The sequence below is a fragment of the Pezoporus flaviventris genome, unplaced genomic scaffold (assembly GCF_033815535.1).
Source record: "Pezoporus flaviventris isolate CSIRO_AGI_PZ_B2104156 unplaced genomic scaffold, CSIRO_AGI_Pfla_v1 ptg000002l, whole genome shotgun sequence".
Taxonomy (NCBI): Eukaryota; Metazoa; Chordata; class Aves; order Psittaciformes; family Psittacidae; genus Pezoporus; species Pezoporus flaviventris.
In genome coordinates, this window is record NW_026892550.1 from 84,909,584 (window position 1) to 84,923,539 (window position 13,956).

At 39.9% G+C, this 13,956-nt stretch overlaps 1 protein-coding gene across 6 annotated transcripts in view; it reads left to right on the forward strand.

Moving 5' to 3' along the window:
• The window catches only part of FGD4 (FYVE, RhoGEF and PH domain containing 4), a 109,438-nt gene that overhangs the window by 38,406 nt on the left and 57,076 nt on the right, over nucleotides 1-13,956 (forward strand). The window contains exon 1 of one of the 6 annotated variants that reach the window (XM_061444866.1): nucleotides 5,242-5,584. The exons of 4 other annotated variants lie outside the window; for them this stretch is intronic. The gene's annotated coding sequence lies outside the window, so the exon portion shown is untranslated. Of the gene's footprint in view, nucleotides 1-5,241; nucleotides 5,585-7,191; nucleotides 7,319-13,956 lie in introns of those variants that run through there. One more of the 6 variants, XM_061444867.1, reaches the window with a different exon arrangement.

Here is a 13,956-nt window from a genome sequence, read left to right on the forward strand (position 1 = left end):
CTCAGAAACTCCTTAGTAAAACCTAAAGAGAAAGGAAAGTCCTGTGGCCATAGTTCCCACCCATGTGCTACTCTGATGTCTATTCTGCTTTCATTGGGATCTTAACTGGTAAATAAAGAGCACAAGGTGGAGTCCCTGGGGTTAGGCTTTCCCCCCAGCTGGATTTACACTTGCTTTGCTCAGAACCACATCCAAAGAGCTGTCTACAATCTCTCTTTGAGCCTTGCATCTCTGAGCTTTGGCTGGCTCAGCTGTCAGACACTGAATGTCAAACCTAGGCTGCTGCAGCTTTTCCATGGAAACGCTCTGTGTGATTGCAGAAATAATCAGGCATGTCTGGTGGTTGCTGTGCCCTATTGTTAGATGCTTCCAGACACTGAACTGAGTTGTCGTACCTTGACAAAGTGAATTTTCAGCTGAAGTCCAGCTCTGCTTTTATCATCCCTCTTTCTTTTTCGAATGCAGATGGATTGAAAAACATTAGTGTCGTAGTTGGAAAAACATTACTGTCTGCTGTTGGAACGTAAGCCCCTTGATGTTTTTGATGTAGGCTCTCCCTTTCCGTTCATGCACATCTTGCAAAAGCAGCTCCAGACCTCTTACTTCTGGGTAGCTACCACCAATATGAGCTGTCTCATGCCTTATGTCCAAGGCCTGAGCTGCTGTACCCACCTCAGGGAAGCCTGTGGCCTGTGCTATCCCCTGTTTTACTTAACAATTCTTCTGTACACTACATTTTACTATTGACATAAGAATAATTGTGTTCACAAAAAAATACTTTTAACCATCTGTTTCTTTGTGGTCAGCAATTTCCAAGAGGCTTTTCTTTACTAGAGAGAGCAGTTCTAATGTAGGGCCTATGGATGGATGGAGTTTTTTGAAATTACATTTCACATAATTTGCTTTAAAATTATATTAATCAATGTGCCTGAATAGCTCTAGATATACTTTGTCATTTGCTTTAAAGAAAAAACAATGTCCTTTTCTGCAGGCGTTACTAACTTGGAGGCACTATTGATGCTGCTCAGTGGGTGAGGTGCCATAAAGTATTTGGAAACTAAAGTAATTCCAGTTTATGGAGTAGGTGTTTGAGTGTATTGGACTGGTGCTGTTCCTGATCTGAAAATAACTCTCTTTGGAGACATAACAGTAGAAGTCTTGGTTTTTCTAGTTCTATAAGGCATTTAATTTCATAACTTGAAAGTTATTCTGGAGAACTGCCCATCAAGAAAGAATAACTTTCAGGCTGGTGCACCAAATATATCACTAAGATGTCCAGTATGAGCTCTGTCTGTGTTTCTTCAGTATCCTTTAGCGATGGTGCAAAAAATAAATATCCACAGAAACGGCTGTTGTGATATTGGAAGAATGGTTGCTGCAATGGATGGAGACAGTCCATGTAATTGAACTGGTGAGGAGACAGCTCTTCTCCTTGCTGTGAATTTCACTTTTGTAAGCATTAAGAGTTTGGAAGGGAAAGGTTTATCACTCACTCATAGACATCACTTAATCAAACAGTGGCCGTGAGAGTGAGAACAAAACAGATGCTTCTCCCACGCCTAGCATGCACATGCTCCCAGGCTATGTGGGCACTGTGTGAAAGAAGAAACTCCATAGTCTTGTTTCTTGTGATGCTGAGGAAACATGTGCTAACACAAAACTGTGGGGACTGAAAATGTTTGGGAAGTAATGGGAGTGCAACTCACCAGGCATGAGGTCTTCATTTGCTTTTTATCTGTTCAGGTGCCACTGAGGAAGCATTTGCTATCTGCAGGGCTTAATTCATTGCTTTCCTTCTGCAAAGTACTGTATTTTTTTAATTTAGGAAAACTGTCTGAGGTAAGACTGTAAGACCATCTCTGTCATACAAAGGGATCTTTAAGTATGGAAGCTTTAGTCCTTCTGTGCTTATCACAAAAATCTTGGAATTTTGCAGATTTCAGCACTTACAATTGCTTTCAGAATGTTTTTTACAGTCTTCAAAATGCAGACATCCTGTTTCCCTTGAAATGAACTTCCTCAATACAAAATGGTATTAAAAGCAAAGCATACATATTATATTAAAGTTGCTTTCTTTTTAGAAACAAAGGTGGTACTGTAACAGAGCAAGCAGATCAATGGTTTATTGTATTGCTTTATCTCTGGCAGTAATGTACAGTTGGTACAATTTTCAGGAATTACAAGGTTGTCTTAGTAGAACTCTAAAAACAGGTATGAGAAATGGGCACGAGCTCAAAAGCAATTATGTGTGAGGCCTGATGTTGATTGCCTAGATGCGTTATAATTGTTTGGCTTTATAAATAAAGCGTTCAAATTTCACGCATAGAATGAAGGTTAACTTCTGTCAATATGCCTTATTCTAAACTCACGTAACTTGTCTTGAGTGAACAGATTTTCAGTGGTCATCACCAAAAACCCCAACATATCCAATATGAAAACCACACATTTCTAAAGCCCAGTTTGAGTATCCGGTGACTCAAGTAAAATACCAAATCTTGGTCTATCAAAGAGGAGCTATGAATGGAAAAAGCTGAAGCACGTGGTGTCATCATTATAAAAGACAATCCTTTCAGTGGAATCAATTCAGAATGTCAAGATGATGTTTATTTTCCATTAATATCTTCCATCTAAAACCAATTTATTCTTAAACTCCAGATAGGCTCAGACTGGGCCGGAAAATAAGGGGAGAGGGCTAAGTTTTCTTTCTCTTGTCCACTCCTCATCAACAGTATTTTGGATGTGCTGTTTTGCTCTCTCTCTTTCAAGCAGTTTGAATAAAATATGTCAGATGTACAGAGTGTTTTTTAGTGTTGCTCCATATAACTTAGCTATTGCCTTCATCAAAATTTGCAGTGCATCCCATTGCGCCTTTCTTTGTGTGATAGCGGCTCCATGTAGTTTATTAAAATTTTTGCATTGTATCTGTATAAAATCAGACTTTAAAAGTAAAGAAATTCCAAATAAGAAGATGAAATGGGTTCTGAATGCCTTTCATTCTGCTAGCGATCCTCCTATAATGGGTACATCTAGTGGGATGGTCTAAGGAGTTTTATCTGTGTCTGGAACAAGTTTTCCAATGCCAAAATTGCTTGTAATATTTCAGTAAACATATTTTTTTTTTAAATATAAAGTTAGAATTTACATAAATCTAGAAAATTACTTTGTAGGAGGTCTCTTTCATGAAAGAAAAAAGACTGTAACTGAACTCCAATCCCTGTAATTTTGAAGTCATTCTTTTTGCCAAGAATTGTAATTGCTACAGTTGGGTTGTTTTTTCTGACAAGGCAGACAATCTATTACTATATTAAAATTAATTTCTGAGTTATAGTCTTTACTTTTAGGAGACAAACCAAGGACTGCTATTGGTGTGTTTCATAATGCTTAAACACTGAAAAGCTGTTATTATTAACAATTGTCAAGTTAAGTAGGAAATTGGGTATCTTCCTTCCTTCCATTATTTTACCCATGTTGCTGGTGGATGATTGTGATGTCCATGATTGCTCAAGAAGTTTTTGATGATGTCAAAATTGCTTCCTCAGAGGAAGAAAATGGGTTGAAATTAGCAGCATGGGTCAGAATGATCTGCTAGTCCTGGAGAGGAAGTTGACAGACCTGGGTTTAATCCCATGCCTGTCACTGGTACCCACAAGCACCCTTGTGAGCTCTGCGAAGTCTGGATCCTCTTCAGCTGCCACACTTCCCATGGTGAGGACTCTCGTATGGCTTATGAGTACTCAAGCACTGTCAGCAGTAATCTGAGAGGCTTCCAGTGTTAATGTGCTGGCAGTTTAATAGTGGCAATTTAATAGTTCTTACCTATGTAAGAATTTGCAGTCAGGCATTGGCACAGGCTGCCCAGGGAAGTGGTGGAATCACTGTCCCTGGGAGTGTTGAAAAACTGTGTGGATGAGGCCCTCAGTGATATGTTCTAGTGGTGGACTTGGCAGTCCTGGGTTAGTGGTTGGACTTGATGATCTTGAAGATCTTTTTCAACCTAGATGATTCTGAGAACAACTTCATTGCACTTGCTGTGAAACAAAACTAACTTCCTTATGCAATGAGGATGTTGGAAACTGAAAATTTGGAGGGGTGGAAGAAAATTATTGAGCTCTGTGCCTGGAGCCACCCTCATGAAAAGACAGGCTTTGTTGTGACGTTGGGTTCCAGCACAGGGTTTTCAGTCTTTTACAGGAACAAATGCTGCCCTGCAGGACCAGCTACAAGATCAAAGGTGCCATTGAGGGAGAAAGGAAATAATTTTCCCTTTCTCAAAAGAATAATTCACTAAACCTAAGCTAGCATGTAGGAACTTCCAAATTTGGCTCAGCTTTAAGTAAAATTACCCACAATTTTCTGACACACTGTTAGTCATAAGTGCTGCATAGTTTTGAGAGTGAGGGAGAGAAAGTTTGAATGCGTCTTTAGTCCATGGACTCCTGTGCCGCATGATTTTGTATACCCAGTGTTTCGAGCCTTAAGTATTTATGAGATCTGGTCCTGTGCAACTAACTCGACAGTATTTAAAGCTTTAATGTGTTATTTCAAAGCTCCTTTTGGTTTGCAGACAAGATCATTATCACTCGGTCTTGAAAAGCCACTTCCTTTTCCCCTCCAGATAATGCTGGTGGGAATTTTGCTGCACACCACTGGTGTAGGTGTGTGGCTGTGCAGGATCTGGCCCAGTGACAGCAGTAGTTTCAGGCACAGCTTTGAAGCAAAAAAAAAAAAAGGTTTTTCCAGACACACCCCCCTGGCAGCCTGGTCATGCAGCAGAGACAGGGTGGTTTTGCCTGCTGCTGAATCAGCGTTGGTCTCAGCAGATGTGGAGCAGATAAGCTGGCAGAAGCCCTAAAACCAAAACCAAGGTTTTATGTAGTTGTTAAAGAGAAGCTGCGTTGGGAGATTACAGTGTTCTTGAGGGGAGCAATTTCAAGATCTAGGGGGTACAGATCAGGCAGCAAACGTTCCCATCGTGCTGAAATTAAACCCATACAGGTGAAATAAGCCTGCCTTCAGAAAATGATTTTGTCAGGGGGAAAACAAGCCTCAACTAATTTTTCTGGCTCCCCCCCCCCCCCCCCCGTTATAACAGTAAATGAAAACTCTCACTAGCTTCACCTCCATCTTAGCGTGCGTCTTTCCCCCGTGTGACGTGGGACTAGGCAGCTTCAAGGTTAAACCTGGTTGCAAGCTTTTGTTAAGGTGTTTTGCCTGCTGGCGAAGGCAAGGCACCTGCTAGGCATGCCCAGTGAGCACTAGGAGCTGGCTCTCCCTTCACTGAGGCTTTACGAGGCTGAAGCACAAAGAGTGCTTGTTGCCCAGTCCCCGGGAGTCTCCCAGTGCTACCACTAGCTGGGGAGGACTGGTTACCATGGAGGCTGCCATCTGTTCACTCCCTGCTGGAATGTGATTATCCTTGCTGGGTTGGGAACCAGCAAAAGCAGGGGAGCGTGTGCTGACGGCAGTTATCTGCAATGGAGTGCGTTAATGGAAGGCTGGAATTAGCTAGCTGGAGAAGCACATAAAAGGATTTTACCAAAACTATTAATGTTTTTTTAGCCAAGAGGAGTAAGCTTTTTGCAAGGTCAGTCCTAAATTCATTATGTATGCATGTAATTTTTAATTGGTGCAGTGGCTTTTTGATTTAAGGATGGTAGCACCACTGAAATCATGCTCATTGTTCAGAGGGTGTGTATGTGTGTGTGTGTGTGTGTGTAATTGTGTTTTAAAGATCGTTGTTTGTCTGTTTCAGTTCAAGCAGTTTAATTTGGGGTCGTTAAAGTAGTAAGTCAGAACAATAACTGGGCAAGCTGACACAAATGGAGCAATTCGTATCTCTTGTCTTTCTGAAATGCTGTTCGCTGCCAAATCTGTTTGATTTATATGCCTTTTCACTCTGATTGCTTTTTGTCTGAGTGATTTCTTTTTGTATGTGATATGTGTTTGTTTTTCGTACTGGCATGTAGGGTGAGAGAAGGGGGAAATGTTCAAACGGTGCTGGCGATACAATGGATGTTTAGGGTGTTTTTTGCAGTTTGCTCAGAGAAGGCAGTGATAAGGGAGGCGGAATGCAGGAGCCAGTTTTCCACTCTTCTTACCACCCTCTGCCCCTCTTTCCAACTCACCAACTGACCAAACATTTTGGACTTTCTCTTATGGAGCTTAATTGTACGGAGACTTCACATGAGTTTTCAGGATATTGTGCAAATATTGTGACTGGTTTTTAATGGCAGGACTTCATTGAGAAGAGAAAATAAAATTAGCAATGCATGCTTGTAAGGCTTTTGTGTCCTATAAAAGAGATTATTTGTTGTGCTGTAGGGGCTGGGGGAGTATTACATGTTTTTCATAGTAAATGCATACTGAATGTTTGTGTGCACTTGACGAGGGGTCTCTTTGTACCCCAAATAGACAAAATATTACTTCAGCAGATATTTTTTGTCATGTATGGGCTTTCCCTTTTCAAATAAAGCTTTTATGCTGCATCCCTCTTGCCAGGACTGCCATTTTTATTTGGTACAGAGGAGGACACTACTAGAGGCCTTTAATTGAAACTCTGTCAGTTTTAAATCCACAGACCTGCCCTCTGTTTTTATGCACTGAAAATGCCAGTGCTTTGGAGTCTGGGAAGAAAGTTACCAATGGAGTTAATAAGTCACAATTACAACATATTTGACTAGGATAAAGTTTTAACCTATGAGACGCTTTCCAAGGCTTGGTGCAGAGCACAAGTGTGTGTGGGGGAGGTTGAGGTGGTGTTTTTATTTCTTTCAGTATTTTAACTGTTTGTGGTGTATGGGCTCTTCTTGTGCTTTGGGAGACTGGTATATGTGCCCGAAGTCCTTTCAGACTTGCACATTGGTGGAACTGTTTGAGCACTCTTAATGAAAGATGCATCATCTTGTAATTAAAAGGATTGGGTTTTTTAACCCCTTTTTTTCTCCAGAATTTAAGTATTGTGTTGCCATTCGAGTGGGTGATTCATGCAAAACTTGGTTTTAATGGGCTGCAGTGGACTTGTTCACGTGTGCAAGTTTCAGGTCTGTAGTTGCATTGTTAAAAAGAGTGCAGGAGGCCGATTGGCTTTTGTGCTTAAAAAGAGATTAGACTTTCACCTTTCAGATGCTGCGCTGAACCTTGCTGGAGGGAAGGGCAACCATGCCAAGGTTATTCTGTAATTAGTATGGAATGTGTTTCTGTTTCCTGGTCTCTTTTTAGTAAAGCAGATGTTACCTGAAGAATTTGCTGTTGCTGTGGACATGAATTACTGGCCCATTGACAAGTCTTCACAGACAGCAACAATCATATTGACATAAAGGTAATGGCTTGTATATTCCTTCCAGAGGTGATTTCTCCTGATTGCTAGCTGGTGGTGTCCTGAGAAGCTTGCTTTTCCAGTGACTTTGCTAAGCCAGTTTCAAGGATAAATAGGGGACTTTACATTTGGCATTCTCCAGCTTAGTATATTCGCTGGAGAGCACTGTGTAAATGTCCAAATAGTCTTGAGCAAACTATTTTATTTTTTTTTAGTTTCCTTCTTGAATGATCTATATGTGGTTGTTGAATACTTTTTTTTTTTCCTTATTAAATTTTACTTCAGGTCACTAGGTCAGTGTTGATTTACGGATGCAGGATTTAAAGGCTAGTCATTCTTTAATCCATTTGAGCATCTGGCCTTTCATGTAGACATCACATTTCCATGTAACAGAGGAACTGTGATGTCTGTTTGAAATCAATGATTATTTTTCTAACAGACTTTTTTTTTAATCTTTGGTAGATTATTACAAGTGGCTCTGGTGCTTATGCTTAATGCAAACAAATGAGGGTCAGTGTAATCTGCTACACGCTCTCTTGAAGGAGATTTATTCAAAAATGCAAGCTTTGGGAGCCAGCAGAGGTGAGGGGTCATACTGAGTAGTGACTTGTGGGGTTTTTTTAAGAGATACAGTTCAATTTAGGTACATCGTTTTAGCAAAAAAAGACATTTTGAATGAACTCCCAACTAAGTAGTGTCTAGAAATACAAGCTAATGTAGAGTAGGCTTATGGTAACCTTGTTTATAATGTCTGTACATACTAAGCTTTCAGAAAACTTGCCATTAAATGGTAAAATCGTGAATGAATTTATAGGAAGCTAGCTCACATATAAATGATCACAATTGTTTTCTTCAAACAGACAAGTCTTTCTGCTTTTCACTTGACACATGACTGTGGAATGCTGTTTGACATGACTTGGACTTATTTATACATTGTATTCAGGCTGCTACTTGGCAGAGTTTTTAAATATGATTAATTTTCAATACACTTTTTTACTGCTGTTTACTTACGTATTCTGAACATTAAAACAAACAAGCAAGCCCAGGCTCTGTACTTTCTCCTTGCGGCAGCATGGCTATTTCAAGGTTAATGCCTGCAGCTCTCTCTGAAGGGCCAACTGTTCGCAAAGTCCGGGTGCCTGTTTACAAACTGTTCTCTTTGCAGCATCCATGAAATAATGGAGTCCTCGGGGCGCTGGATGTGGGAGGATAAACCTGCTGACACAGGCACTGCTGCTGCTGGTCTGTTCACTGGGCCTTAGTAATGTAAAATTGCTTGTGTCTTTTATGCTTTGTATGGGTGGGGATAAAATGCAGGCATTAACACTTTTGTTCACGATGCTAGAAACTGCTGTACTACCTCTTAGAAAATGTCAAATTTGTTGAATTTGCTCTGAAGCAATTCACCATTCTGAACTGCTGCAGTGAGACTATGAGTAATTAAATGTGAGAGACTGGCAATCTGTAGATTGATGACAAACCTATGAATTGTGGCAGGTTTTCTAAGCATTTTCCAGAGATGCTTGCATTAGTACTGAAGTACTTTTGTCCTTTCGAGTTGAGGTGTCTAGTTGAAGAACCTGAAGACTCAGAGCTTTTCTGCAAATGATTTCAGAAAACACTCCTTCTAGGTAATCCTTGTTCACAGCTGGGGGAAGAACAGGGCAAGGATAGATGACTGTATGCCAGCAACAGAATAGCTTGAAGTGGAGTTATTTCTAAGTTGTTGAGGTTGTTTTTTTTTGTATTTTTTCCCCAGTTCATCCAGTTGCCCTTACTATATGTAATACTTAGCTGTTCATTTTAAGTAAAAAAATACTTGGACTGATAGAGATATGGGAACCGTTTACTTTCTGATGAGTATCTGAGCAAAGTGAGTACTTGGGTATATTTGGAAATGTTTAGCTTGGGACTGGAAGGAGCCATTTGGTCACTGAGGGGGTTTTGTGTGGTTTTTATCCCTAAGCCCTCAGTCACAAGCCGCCGTGTAACTTTCATCTCATTGAGATGTTCAGCAGACTTTTCTGGTACACTGCGAATCACAGATTGTTATTGGCTATGAGAAGCAAACTTTAAACAAAGCATTTAACTGTAATAAATGACCAAAACCAAATGTGGCTTCAGAAATTATGCTTCAGAAACTGAGCAAGAAAGACTGAAGTCATTGCATTGAAGTCATTCCTCTTAGCAGGACACTTAAGCAGGCAAATGACAAACGAACTCTACTAGTAGCATGATGCTTACCTGGACTCAAGAGCCACAACCAGTCTCCAGTGCTTCAGGGGAAAGGGAACCCAAAGCAGCCAGATTTTGAATCAGACGAAAGAATAGTCTGCTAGTCCTGGCAGGTGGCTAGTATAAGTGCCCTTGCAACTGCTGATCTTTGGTGGGTGCTTCGTTGCAGGTTTTTTTATGCTTGTCCTTGACTATCTGTAGACATCTACTGACTTGTGTATCCTTTGGACTGTACTTTGATACTGTGGTTTTCCCACCATTGCAGAAGCACTTTACCTTCATGAAGTTCATATAGATGCAACTAAACCTGGTATTAAACAGTGTTTCAATTTGTCTGTTCCACTTCCACTTATAGCAGCACTTATTGGAGATGAGGAAAAAAATATCTATGTTCATCTGCCCAATAAAGTAGTGTTGTCGCTATAGTTCTGAATAACTGGTTTCAGTTTGATACCTAAGATTGAAACAAAGTACTATGCAAGCTTTTTAACCAAAGGCTCGTAAAGTGGGGATTGAAGCTTCAGAAGACCTGAATTCCAGTCTCTTATGCAGTTAAGGTGTTTTTTTTTTTTGCGGGCACTGAGTAGCACCATGGGTGGTGTGGTGTATTCCCTGGAGTGGTGTTAAAGATAGCTGTTGTTTGAGTAGTAGAGGGAAAATTAGCTCAAGAGTTTGTAATATTACTTGAAAGAACAAGTTGATTCTGTAATGAGTTATTCCTGCAGGGCACGACTTGAAATTTTTCTTCCTAGTATCTTTTCGCAGTCACAGCATCTCTTGTCTGCTTCTACAGCCCTGCTCCATTTCCTACACAAGTAGTTTTGTTCTGTTTTGTTTTCTCTTCCCTTTCTTAAGGAGGTCACAGATGCTCAGGAAGATGAATGAAAACATGAAGTGTCTTTTCTGTAATTCCAAATACTTTGATGGCTTCCCATATCATGCTTGCAGCAGTTACATTAAGACTGAGATCTATTAACTAGAATAAATAATTTGATGCTAATTTTACTTGCATTCAACATGATTGAGTATTGTTAAGCTCCCTGAAATATTGAAATGATTCATAGGCTAATATAAGATTACCTGCTGCCTTTCTTTAAAGATCCTGTGCCACTTTTCTTTACAGCTGTAATAGTTCTCTGGCAGGTCTATGTGCCAGGGTAGTTTCCATGACTAATACCGATGTTTGTTCTCTTCAGTAGCTCTTGTTCATACCATTGCTTTGAGCCTTATGTTAGTATTTTGACTTGGACACCTGCTTAAGGACTATAATGCAACTTCCAAGTGTTTTAGTCCCTTGGCTTGTAAAGATTTCTGTATGTAAGTCAGTTTGAACTGTGGAAGCTGCTACAAGCAAATCTTAAAAGATAGCTGCTATAAGCCAAAATAAAATAGAATTAGAGCTTTACTTGAGAGTTGAAATGCAACTGCTAATGTCTAATATAACCCTTACTAAAGTCAGCAGTGCTGCACCCCTCTGCTTGTGTTCTGTTATTCTGGGTAAGTGCTCTTTTTAAAAAACAAGTCTAGAACGCTGTAGTTAAAGCATCTTGCCCACCAATTGTACCATATTTTACCACTTGTTCTGCAAGCTGTGGCCTGGTTTCTGCAATAACAGAATAATTACTGCTTGCAAATTTTGTGTATGTGTGCATGTGTTTATAAAGCTGATTTTATTGATTGTAAAATACAGTCTTTCTGAACAATTGTCTTAGACCTTCCAGACTTGTCTTACTGCTGATGTTACTTGTGTTATTGGCTGGTGTTTCTCTGGTTTGACTGAGAATATTCCAAAATTTTCTTATTGTTGAAAAACTGAAAAATGTAGAATGCTTTTTTGCTTGCTGCTTAACTCAGGAGTAAAACTTCAGTTGGTAACTGAATTGGGGTTTTTTGTGTACGTATGTGTCTTCTGTGGAATGTCCTCAGCTTGTGTGAATGATCCACAAAACTAACAGAAGTGTGATATTCCTGTAATCTGATACTACACATTTTCAGTGCAAAACAATGCACAGGACACAGTCATGATGAGAGGGAAAAGCCACTCAATCCGATGTGATCTGCTTACAGTTCTTTGATACTGTAGTCTATTTGTCATGTTTTGACAGATAAAGATTTTCTTTGTAGGTCATTGAAACCACTTTAATCCGGTTTATCGCAAAATTGGGTGGCATTGTAGAATCTATTTCAATAGGAAAGACAAAAATGAAACTTGACTGTGTCTGCTTTATAGCTGGCATCTCTGATTCTAGGTTTTCAGAGTTCATAGATAGCAGTAAAAGGACTGTGGGAAAAAGCCTATTGATTGCTTTTGTGTTAAAATAAATGATGAAAAGCTATTACTGTCTGGCTGATGAGGTCTGGGGTATGGATAGCAATAATTTAGAGGAAATTATAGTTTCATTAGTGCTGATGTCGTCTTTGTGAAGGCTGTGTTTAACCATCCACACACCTTTATTACGTAAAACAGAGTCATAGCTGTCTCTGATCTTGCACTCTTATGGCACCAAAAGCTGAAATAACTTTCTATATTCTCTTACTTGTCACCACTGTCTATATTGCTGCCTTTCTTTTTTTTGAAATAAATTGATTTGAGGAATTCCTTTTTATCACTTTTCTCTGGGTGCTTGAAATACACAAGGCTGGAGGGACTGGAAAAAGGCTAGTAATGACTGTCCCAATTTCCTGACTATCCTGTAAGTACTAGACTAAATTGGCCCTAACAGGACAAAGTCAGGAAAAGACTCAACAAATTCATGGTGACGTAGGTTTTCCAGTAGCTGGTAGAATACGGTTGCACAAATGCATCTTCTGACATGGGTGATCCCTGAATCTGATGCCGGAGCTGTGGGGACTGTGTGTTTGTTGCCTTCTGTTGTAAGTTACTGTAGGTTTGTGTAGGTTACACAAAAACTTGCTACTGCTTCTTTTTAGAAAGCAGGATATTTGAATTCATTTATTTATTTGGTTGAGTCTTATATTTTTTTCCCCTGACTATGGTTTGCATGCTCTTGTCTAGAGCGTGTGGTGTACTCATGTAGTCCACCCTGGCGCTTATTGTGAATCTTCCATGTTGTTTATGAAGTCAAATCAAGAATAATTTGTACTTAACTTTTAATATCTACCACTGCCCAATCTTGTTTCTTATATGAAAGCAAAATCATGGTCATGCACTCTGACCTATTTCACTTGTGAGTCTTTGTTCTGTTTGGATTTCTAATGTAGCAGGAGTAATTTTCAAGTTATATGTTCAGGTTTTTGCTGTACTGCTGAACGTAAGGAAAATACTGTGTGGTGATCGTCTTGGCTTCAGTTGTGGAGTTTTTTTGGGGTATATGTGTGTGTGCTGTATGTGTTTGACCAAAATATAAATTAACTGGAAAATGAGTCTGTGCTCTTAAGATGTTCTTGCAAAGGTGTTAAATAAGTGATGCATTTAATCTGTGAAGGGGAATAAAGATGGGTGGCACAACACTGTCAGGGTAGGTAACAAGCTTTTTCCTTTCCCTTTTTCTCCACCCTTCCTTTAAGAAAGGTATGGATTTCTGTGGTAACAGCTACAACAGGGTCCTTAACCGGTGTGGGCACCAGAGCTGGACTCCTGACCTAGCACTGTCGGGGTCTGCTGGTTTAGATGTATGTCCTGTCTGGCAAGAGAGTGCAGTGGCAAGCAGGAATGTCACAGTCAGAGGTAATACTGCCACTGGGGAAGAGGCAGCAGCTGCAGCAGAGGCGGGAGGCCTGAAAAAGCGGCCTCCTCAAGGGGGAAAGCATGGGAAGGAGAAAACAATGAAGACGGTATCACAAAAGGCAGAGCTACAGGATCAGAGGGTCTTCTCTTTGTATTTGTTTGCTAACTGTTAGTGTAATAGAATAGATAGCACTATAAATAGTAATTTTCTCTTGCCTAAATCATAACATGAAGCTTTTGCTCAGTTTTATATTTTTTATGTATAATTTTATATATATATGTATTCAGATCTATATGTATATAAAGGAGATATAAGAAAGAGTGAACTGTTAAGCCATTCTTTTAAACAGGAGAATTGGCAAATCAACCCCAGTTGATAGAAGCAAAGTCTTTGACCACTTCCCACATCTAAAACCAAAAAATCCTTTAACAATTGCCAGTCTTTCTTTGCCAGAGAAGATTAATTGAAAAGGGAACCACAGATTCCTGGATTATTTTTAAGTATGGGAAATACTTTAAGCTACAGAAAACCACATGGTAGGCCTTTCTTGAGTTCTTGCACAACGCTCAAAAAGAGAGTAGAGGATAGTCATTGTTTCGGTAGAGCAAACAGGTACAGGTAGGAAGTGCAGATGGTCAGTTCCTGTTTCACGTGCCTGGGGCAGTGCAGCTTTCTCACAGATTTTGACCTAGACCATTGTATATTTTTGCGTGTCTG